The sequence below is a fragment of the Triticum aestivum genome, chromosome 1A (genome assembly GCF_018294505.1).
Source record: "Triticum aestivum cultivar Chinese Spring chromosome 1A, IWGSC CS RefSeq v2.1, whole genome shotgun sequence".
NCBI lineage: Eukaryota > Viridiplantae > Streptophyta > Magnoliopsida > Poales > Poaceae > Triticum > Triticum aestivum.
Genome location: NC_057794.1, coordinates 14,536,558 through 14,547,017, shown reverse-complemented (window position 1 = coordinate 14,547,017; position 10,460 = coordinate 14,536,558).

The window sequence follows — 10,460 nt, the reverse complement described above, 5'->3', positions numbered from 1 at the left end:
GATAAAAAATTCAAAAATTAAAATTCTTCAAGATGTAGTTATGTTACTACATCTGCTTGTTAGGAAAATTTAAAAACTTAAATTTGGACATGTTTTGCAAAAAAGTGTGATGAAAAAGTAAAACGACTATATATTTTGCATACGATGTAGGAAAAAAGTATAATATATCAAAATGTTTAGCACAAAAATCCGCATCCGATTTTGATGGCCATAGGCCGTTTTGCAAATTTTTAGAAACCTCAAATTCTAAAAGGAAAAAAAGATATGCTCAAATTTCGGTTCTTTTTTGAATTTTGGTCAAACTATGGTCAAACTACCTATTCAATAAATATTAGTGTTACTAAATAATTATTTCAGTTTTTTGAATTTTGGTCAAATCTGGTTAAACCGTGGTCAAACTATGTTGAAATTACTTATTCAAGAAATATTAGTGTTACTAAATAATTATTGTTTTTTAGAATAATAGTTTCATACTCAAACGGTGAAACGTGTGACCTAATGCTCAAGCTAAACTCCTGAGGGTTAATAGGATTGACAACTTACTATTGTCAGGAAAACAACAAGTGCAGACTTGGAAACTAGGGGGAATAGAGCTTGAAAGTTAAGCGTGCTCAGGCTGGAGTAGTGAGAGGGTGGGTGACCGACCGGGAAGTTAGACGATTTGGAATGAGTGATCCAGACTTGAGCAGTTATGAGGGGTGATTAGAGACTAAATGACCAGGAAGTTAGACGATTTGGAATAAGTGATCCACAATTGAGCAGTTATGAGGGGTGATTAGAGATTAAATCATCAAATAATTCAAAAAATTGAAAATAAAAAAATCAAACTTTTTTTCCAAAAATTTCAAAAAAAATCAAAAAAAAACATTTACCACGATGCGGGCTCGCGCCACATGGTGGGCCTTTAGTGGCAGTTCGTGTTGAACCTTTAGTACCGGATCATGCCACGAACCGGTACTAAAGGGGTCGTGGCAGGCCGGGGCCCCACAAGCCCCTTTAGTGCCGGTTTGTGACACAAATCGGCACTAAAGGTCTAACCTATAGTCCCGGTTTGTGTCATAAACCGGCACTAAAGGGGTCTTAACCTATAGTCCCGGTTGGAGACACAAACCTGCACTATAGGGCAATTTTCAAACTGTACCCTCCCTGGCGTGTATCGCCGTTTCAGTTTTGAAAAATACAAAAGAAAATGATAAAAACTTCAAAAATTAAAATTCTTCAAGATGTAGTTATGTTACTACATGATAACCCACAAGTATCACAACAGCTTTCGAGGGTAGAGTATTCAACCCAAATTTATTGATTCGACACAAGGGGAGCCAAAGAATATTCTCAAGTATTAGCAGCTGAGTTGTCAATTCAACCACACCTGGAAACTTAGTATCTGCAGCAAAGTGTTTAGTAGCAAAGTAATATGATAGTGGTGGTAGCGGCAACAAAAGTAAAGACAGCAAAAGTAATGTTTTTGGTATTTTGTAGTGATTGTAACAGTAGCAGCGGGAAAGTAAATAAGCGAGAACCAGTATATGGAAAACTCGTAGGCACCGGATCAGTGATGGATAATTATGCCGGATGCGGTTCATCATGTAACAGTCATAACATAGGGTGACACAGAACTAGCTTCAATTCATCAATATAATGTAGGCATGTATTCTGTATATAGTCATACGTGCTTACGGAAAAGAACTTGCATGACATCTTTTGTCCTATCCTCCCGTGGCAGCGAGGTCCTATTGGAAACTAAGGGATATTAAGGCCTCCTTTTAATAGAGAACCGGAACAAAGCATTAGCACATAGTGAATAAATGAATTCCTCAAACTATGGTCATCACCGGGAGTGGTCCCGATTACTATCACTTTGGGGTTGCCGGATCACAACACATAGTAGGTGACAATAGACTTGCAAGATAGGATCAAGTGTTGGAAATATGCCCTAGAAGCAATAATAAATTAGTTATTATTATATTTCCTTGTTCATGATAATCGTTTATTATCCATGCTATAATTGTATTGATAGGAAACTCAGATACATGTGTGGATACATAGACAACACCATGTCCCTAGTAAGCCTCTAGTTGACTAGCTCGTTGATCAATAGATGGTTACGGTTTCCTGACCATGGACATTGGATGTCATTGATAACGGGATCACATCATTAGGACAATGATGTGATGGACAAGACCCAATCCTAAGCCTAGCACAAAGATCGTGTAGTTCTTATGCTAAAGCTTTTCTAATGTCAAGTATCATTTCCTTAGACCATGAGATTGTGCAACTCCCGGATACCGTAGGAATGCTTTGGGTGTACCAAAAGTCACAACGTAACTGGGTGACTATAAAGGTGCACTACAAGTATCTCTGAAAGTGTCTGTTGGGTTGGCACGAATCGAGACTGGGATTTGTCACTCCGTGTAAACGGAGAGGTATCTCTGGGCCCACTCGGTAGGACATCATCATAATGTCCACAATGTGATCAAGGAGTTGATCACGGGATGATGTGTTACGGAACGAGTAAAGAGACTTGCCGGTAACTAGATTGAACAAGGTATCGGTATACCGACGATCGAATCTCGGGCAAGTATAATACCGCTAGACAAAGGGAATTGTATACGGGATTGATTAAGTCCATGACATCGTGGTTCATCCGATGAGATCATCGTGGAACATGTGGGAGCCAACATGGGTATCCAGATCCCGCTGTTGGTTATTGACCGGAGAACGTCTCGGTCATGTCTGCATGTCTCCCGAACCCGTAGGGTCTACACACTTAAGGTTCGGTGACGCTAGGGTTATAAAGATATTAGTATGCGGTAACCCGAAAGTTGTTCGGAGTCCCGGATGAGATCCCGGACGTCACGAGGAGTTCCGGAATGGTCCGGAGGTAAAGAATTATATATAGGAAGTGCTATTTCGGCCATCGGGACAAGTTTCGGGGTCACCGGTATTGTACCGGGACCACCGGAAGGGTCCCGGGGGTCCACCGGGTGGGCCACCTGCCCCGGGGGCCACATGGGCTGTAGGGGGTGTGCCTTGGCCTATATGGGCCAAGGGCACCAGCCCCAAGAGGCCCATGCGCCAAGAGAGAGAAAAAAGGGGAGAGTCCTAAAGGGGGAAGGCACCTCCGAGGTGCCTTGGGGAGGATGGACTCCTCCCCCCCTTGGCCGCACCCTTCCTTGGAGGAAGGGGCAAGGGCTGCGCCTCCCCCCTCTCCCTTGGCCCTATATATAGTGGGGAAAAGGAGGAGCAACCATACCTAAGGCCTGGCGCCTCCCTCTCCCTCCCGTGACACATCTCCCTCCTCCCGCAGCGCTTAGCGAAGCCCTGTTGGAATCCCGCTACTTCCACCACGCCATCGTGCTGTTGGATCTCCATCAACCTCTCCCTCCTCCTTGCTGGATCAAGGCGTGAGAGACGTCTCCACTCCGTACGTGTGTTGAACGCGGAGGTGCCGTCCGTTCGGCGCTAGGATCATCGGTGATTTGGATCACGACGAGTATGACTCCATCAACCCCGTTCTCTTGAACGCTTCTGCGCGTGATCTACAAGGGTATGTAGATCCACTCCTCCCTCATTGCTAAATGACTCCATAGATAGATCTTGGTGACACGTAGGAAAATTTTGAATTTATGCTACGTTCCCCAACAGTGGCATCATGAGCTAGGTCTATGCGTAGTTTCTATGCACGAGTAGAACACAAAGTAGTTGTGGGCGTTGATTTTGTTCAATATGCTTGCCGTTACTAGTCTTATCTTGATTCGGCGGCATCGTGGGATGAAGCGGACCGGACCGACCTTACACGTACTCTTACGTGAGACTGGTTCCACCGACTGATATGCACTAGTTGCATAAGGTGGCTAGCGGGTGTCTGTCTCTCCTACTTTAGTCGGATCGGATTCGATGAAAAGGGTCCTTATGAAGGGTAAATAGCAATTGGCATATCACGTTGTGGTTTTGCGTAGGTAAGAAACATTCTTGCTAGAAACCCATAACAGCCACGTAAAACATGCAAACAACAATTAGAGGACGTCTAGCTTGTTTTTGCAGGGTATGCTATGTGATGTGATATGGCCAAAAGGATGTGATGAATGATATATGTGATGTATGAGATTGATCATGTTCTTGTAATAGATGATCATGGAGCCCCAAGATGGAGATCAAAGGAGCTATATGATATTGGCCATATCATGTCACTATTATTTGATTGCATGTGATGTTTATCATGTTTATACATCTTATTTGCTTAGAACGACGGTAGTAAATAAGATGATCCCTCATTAAAATTTCAAGAAGTGTTCTCCCCTAACTGTGCACCGTTGCTACAGTTCGTCGTTTCGAAGCACCACGTGATGATCGGGTGTGATAGATCCTTACGTTCACATACAACGGGTGTAAGACAGTTTTACACATGCAAAACACTTAGGGTTAACTTGACGAGCCTAGCATGTGCATAGACATGGCCTCGGAACACAGAAGACCGAAAGGTCGAGCATGAGTCGTATGGTAGATACGATCAACATGAAGATGTTCACCGACGTTGGCTAGTCCGTCTCACGTGATGATCGGACACGGCCTAGTTGACTCGGATCATGTAATCACTTAGATGACTAGAGGCATGTCTATCTGAGTGGGAGTTCATAAGATGAACTTAATTATCCTGAACATAGTCAAAAGGATTTTGCAAATTATGTCGTAGCTCGCGCTTCAGTTCTACTGTTTAATTATGTTCCTAGAGAAAATTTAGTTGAAAGTTGATAGTAGCAATTATGCGGACTAGGTCCGTAAAATGAGGATTGTCCTCATTGCTTCATAGAAGGCTTATGTCCTTAATGCACCGCTCAGTGTGCTGAACCTCGAACGTCGTCTGTGGATGTTGCGAACATCTGACATACACATTTTGATAACTACGTGATAGTTCAGTTAAACGGTTTAGAATTGAGGCACCGAAGACGGTTTTGAAACGTCGCAAAACATATGAGATGTTTTGAGGGCTGAAATTGGGATTTCAGGCTCGTGCCCACGTCAAAAGGTATAAGACCTCCGACGATTTTCTTGGCCTGCAAACTAAGGAGAAAAGCTCAATTGTTGAGCTTGTGCTCAGATTGTCTGAGTACAACAATCATTTGAATCGAGTGGGAGTTGATCTTCCAAATGAGATAGTGATGTTTCTCCGAAGTCATTACCACCAAGCTGCTAGAGCTTCGTGATGAACTATAATATATCAGGGACATATATGATGATCCTTGAGATATTCGCGATGTTTGACACCACAAAAGTAGAAATCAAGAAGGAGCATCAATTGTTGATGGTTTGTGAAACCACTAGTTTCAAGGAGGGCAAGGGAAAAAGGGACACTTCATGAAACGGCAATTCAGCTGCTGCTCTAGTGAAGAAACCGAAGGTTGAACCCAAACCCGAGACTGTGTGCTTCTGTAATAAGGGGAACAACCACTAGAGCAGAATTACCCTAGATACTTGGTAGATGAGAAGGCTGGCAAAGTCGATAGTAGTATATTGGATATACATTGTGTTGATGTGTACTTTACTAGTACTCCTAGTAGCACCAGGGTATTAGATAGTGGTTCGGTTGCTAAGTGTTAGTAACTCGAAATAAAAGCTATGGAATAAACAGAGACTAGCTAAAGGTGAGCTGACGATATGTGTTGGAAGTGTTTCCAATGTTGATGTGATGAAGCATCGCACGCTCCCTCTACCATCGAGTTTGGTGTTTGCGTTAAGCATAGACATGATTGGATTATGTCTATCGCAATACGGTTATTCATTTAAGGAGAATAACGGTTACTCTGTTTATTTGAATAATACCTTCAATGGTCTTGCACCTAAAATGAATGGTTTATTGAATCTCGATCGTAGTGATACACATGTTCATGCCAAAAGATAGTAATGATAGTACCACCTACTTGTGGCACTGCCACGTAAGTCATATCGGTATAAAACGCATGAAGAAGCTCCATGTTGATGGATCTTTGGGCTCACTCGTTTTTGAAAAGTTTGAGACATGCGAACCATGTCTATTGGTGTATATGCATGAAGAAACTCCATGCAAATGGACCGTTTGAACTCACTTGATCTTGAATCACTTGAGACATGCAAATCATACCACATGGGCAAGATGACTGAAAGCCTCGTTTTCAGTAAAATGGAACTAGAAAGCAACTTGTTGGAAGTAATACATTTTGATGTGTGCAGTCCAATGAGTGCTGAGGCATGTAGTGGATATCGTTATGTTCTTACTTCACAGATGATTTGAGTAGATGTTGAGTATAGTTACTTGATGAATCACGAGTCTGAATTATTGAAAGGTTCAAGTAATTTCAGGGTGAAGTTGAAAGATCGTCATGACAAGAGGATAAAAGATCTATGATATGATCATAGAGATGAATATCTGAATTACGAGTTTGGCACAGAATTAAGACATTGTGGAAATTGTTTCACAACTAATACAGCCTGGAACACCATAGTGTGATGGTGTGTCCGAACATCATAACTGCACCCTATTTGGATATGATGCATACCATGATGTCTCTTATCGAATTACCACGATAGTTTATGGGTTAGGCATTAGAGACAACCACATTCACTTTAAATAGGGCACCACGTAATTCCGATGAGATGACACCGTATGAACTATGGTTTAGAGAAACCTAAGCTGTCATTTCTTAAAAAGTTTGGGGCTGCGACGCTTATGTGAAAAAGTTTCAGGTTGATAAGCTCGAACCCAAAGCGGATAAATGCATCTTCATAGGACACCCAAAACAGTTGGGTATACCTCCTGTCTTAGATCCGAAAGCAATAAGGGATTGTTTCTGGAATCGAGTCCTTTCTCGAGGAAAAGTTTCTCTCGAAAGAATTGAGTGGGAGGATGATGGAGACTTGATAAGGTTATTAAACCGTCTCTTCAACTAGTGTGTGGCAGGGCACAGGAAGTTGTTCCTGTGGCACCTACACCAATTGAAGTGGAAGCTTATGATAGTGATCATGAAACTTCGGATCAAGTCACTACCAAACCTCGTGGGATGACAAGGATGCGTACTACTTCAGAGTGGTACGTAATCCTGTCTTAGAAGTCATGTTTCTAGACAACAATGAACCTACGAGCTATGGAGAAGCGATGGTGGGCCTGGATTCCGATAAATGGCTCGAGGCCATATAATCCGAGAGAGGATCCATATATAAAACAAAGTGTAGACTTTGGAAGAACTACTTGATGGTCGTAAGGCTGTTGAGTACAGATGGGTTTAAAAGGAAGACGGACAATGATGGTAAATGTCACCATTAAGAAAGCTTGACTTGTCGTTAAGATGTTTTCCGACAAGTTCAAGGAGTTGACTACGATGAGACTTTCTCACTCGTAGCGATGCTAAGAGTCTGTTGGAATTATATTAGCGATTACTGCATTATTTATGAAATCTTGCAGATAGGATGTCAAAACATTGTTTCCTCGACGATTTTCTTGAGGAAAGGTTGTATATGATACAACCGGAAGGTTTTTGTCAATCCTGAAAGATGCTAATAAGTATGCAAAGCTCCAGCAATCCTTCTAAGGACTGGAGTAAGCATCTCGGAGTTGGAATGTATGCTTTGATGATGATCAAAGATTTTGGGTTTATACAAAGTTTATGAGAAACTTGTATTTCCAAAGAAGTGAGTGGGAGCACTATAGAATTTCTGATAAGTATATGTTGACATATTGTTGATCAGAAATGACGTAGAATTTCTGGAAAGCATATAGGGTTATTTGGAAAGTGTTTTCAATGGAAAGCCTGGATTAAGCTACTTGAACATTGAGCATCAAGATCTATAAGGATAGATCAAAATGCTTAAAAGTACTTTCAAATGAGCACATACCTTGACATGATCTTGAAGGTGTTCAAGATGGATCAGTCAAAGAAGGAGTTCTTGCCTGAGTTGTAAGGTATGAAGTTAAGACTTAAAGCTTGACCACGGCAGAATAGAGAGAAAGGACGAAGGCCGTCCCCTATGCTTAAGACATAGGCTCTACAGTATGCTATGCTGTGTACCGCACCTGAAGTGTGCCTTGCCATGAGTCAGTCAAGGGGTACAAGTGTGATCCAAGAATGGATCACAGGACAGCGGTCAAAGTTATCCTTAGTAACTAGTGGACTAAGGAATTTTCTCGATTATGGAGGTGATAAAGAGTTCGACGTAAAGAGTTACGTCGATGCAAGCTTAACACCTATCTGGATAGCTCTGAGTAGAGATGTCGGATACGTATAATGGAGCAACAATTTAGAATAGCTCCAAGTAGAACAGTTATTTGGAATAGCTCCAAATAGAACGTGGTAGCTACATCTAGGAGATGACATAGAGATTTGTAAAGCACACACGGATCTGAAAGGTTCAGACCCGTTGACTAAAACCTCTCTCACAAGCAACATGATCAAACCCAGAACTCATTGAGTCTTAATCACATGATGATGTGAACTAGTTTAGTGACACTAGTAAACTCTTTGGATGTTTGTCACATGGCGATGTGACCTGTGAGTGTTAATCACATGGCGATGTGAACTAGATTATTGACTCTAGTGCAAGTGGGAGACTGTTGGAAATATGCCCTAGAGGCAATAATAAATTAGTTATTATTATATTTCCTTGTTCATGATAATCGTTTATTATCCATGCTATAATTGTATTGATAGGAAACTCAGATACATGTGTGGATACATAGACAACACCATGTCCCTAGTAAGCCTCTAGTTGACTAGCTCGTTGATCAATAGATGGTTACGGTTTCCTGACCATGGACATTGGATGTCATTGATAACGGGATCACATCATTAGGAGAATGATGTGATGGACAAGACCCAATCCTAAGCCTAGCACAAAGATCGTGTAGTTCTTATGCTAAAGCTTTTCTAATGTCAAGTATCATTTCCTTAGACCATGAGATTGTGCAACTCCCGGATACCGTAGGAATGCTTTGGGTGTACCAAACGTCACAACGTAACTGGGTGACTATAAAGGTGCACTACAGGTATCTCTGAAAGTGTCTATTGGGTTGGCACGAATCGAGACTGGGATTTGTCACTCCGTGTAAACGGAGAGGTATCTCTGGGCCCACTCGGTAGGACATCATCATAATGTGCACAATGTGATCAAGGAGTTGATCACGGGATGATGTGTTACGGAACGAGTAAAGAGACTTGCCGGTAACGAGATTGAACAAGGTATCGGTATACCGACGATCGAATCTCGGGCAAGTATAATACCGCTAGACAAAGGGAATTGTATACGGGATTGATTAAGTCCATGACATCGGGTTCATCTGATGAGATCATCGTGGAACATGTGGGAGCCAACATGGGTATCCAGATCCCGCTGTTGTTTATTGACCGGAGAACGTCTCGGTCATGTCTGCATGTCTCCCGAACCCGTAGGGTCTACACACTTAAGGTTCGGTGACGCTAGGGTTATAAAGATATTAGTATGCGGTAACCCGAAAGTTGTTCAGAGTCCCAGATGAGATCCCGGACGTCACGAGGAGTTCCGTAATGGTCCGGAGGTAAAGAATTATATATAGGAAGTGCTATTTCGGCCATCGGGACAAGTTTCGGGGTCACCGGTATTGTACCGGGACCACCGGAAGGGTCCCGGGGGTCCACCGGGTGGGGCCACCTGCCCCGGGGGCCACATGGGCTGTAGGGGGTGTGCCTTGGCCTATATGGGCCAAGGGCACCAGCCCCAAGAGGCCCATGCGCCAAGAGAGAGAAAAAAGGGGAGAGTCCTAAAGGGGGAAGGCACCTCCGAGGTGCCTTGGGGAGGATGGACTCCTCCCCCCCTTGGCCGCACCCTTCCTTGGAGGAAGGGGCAAGGGCTGCGCCTCCCCCCTCTCCCTTGGCCCTATATATAGTGGGGAAAAGGAGGAGCAACCATACCTAAGGCCTGGTGCCTCCCTCTCCCTCCCGTGACACATCTCCCTCCTCCCGCAGCGCTTAGCGAAGCCCTGTTGGAATCCCGCTACTTCCACCACGCCGTCGTGCTGTTGGATCTCCATCAACCTCTCCCTCCTCCTTGCTGGATCAAGGCGTGAGAGACGGCTCCGCTCTGTACGTGTGTTGAACGCGGAGGTGCCGTCCGTTCGGCGCTAGGATCATCGGTGATTTGGATCACGACGAGTACGACTCCATCAACCCCGTTCTCTTGAACGCTTCTGCGCGCGATCTACAAGGGTATGTAGATCCACTCCTCCCTCGTTGCTAGATGACTCCATATATTGATCTTGGTGACACGTAGGAAAATTTTGAATTTATGCTACGTTCCCCAACAGTGGCATCATGAGCTAGGTCTATGCGTAGTTTCTATGCACGAGTAGAACACAAAGTAGTTGTGGGCGTTGATTTTGTTCAATATGCTTGCCGTTACTAGTCTTATCTTGATTCGGCGGCATCGTGGGATGAAGCGGACCGGACCGACCTTACACG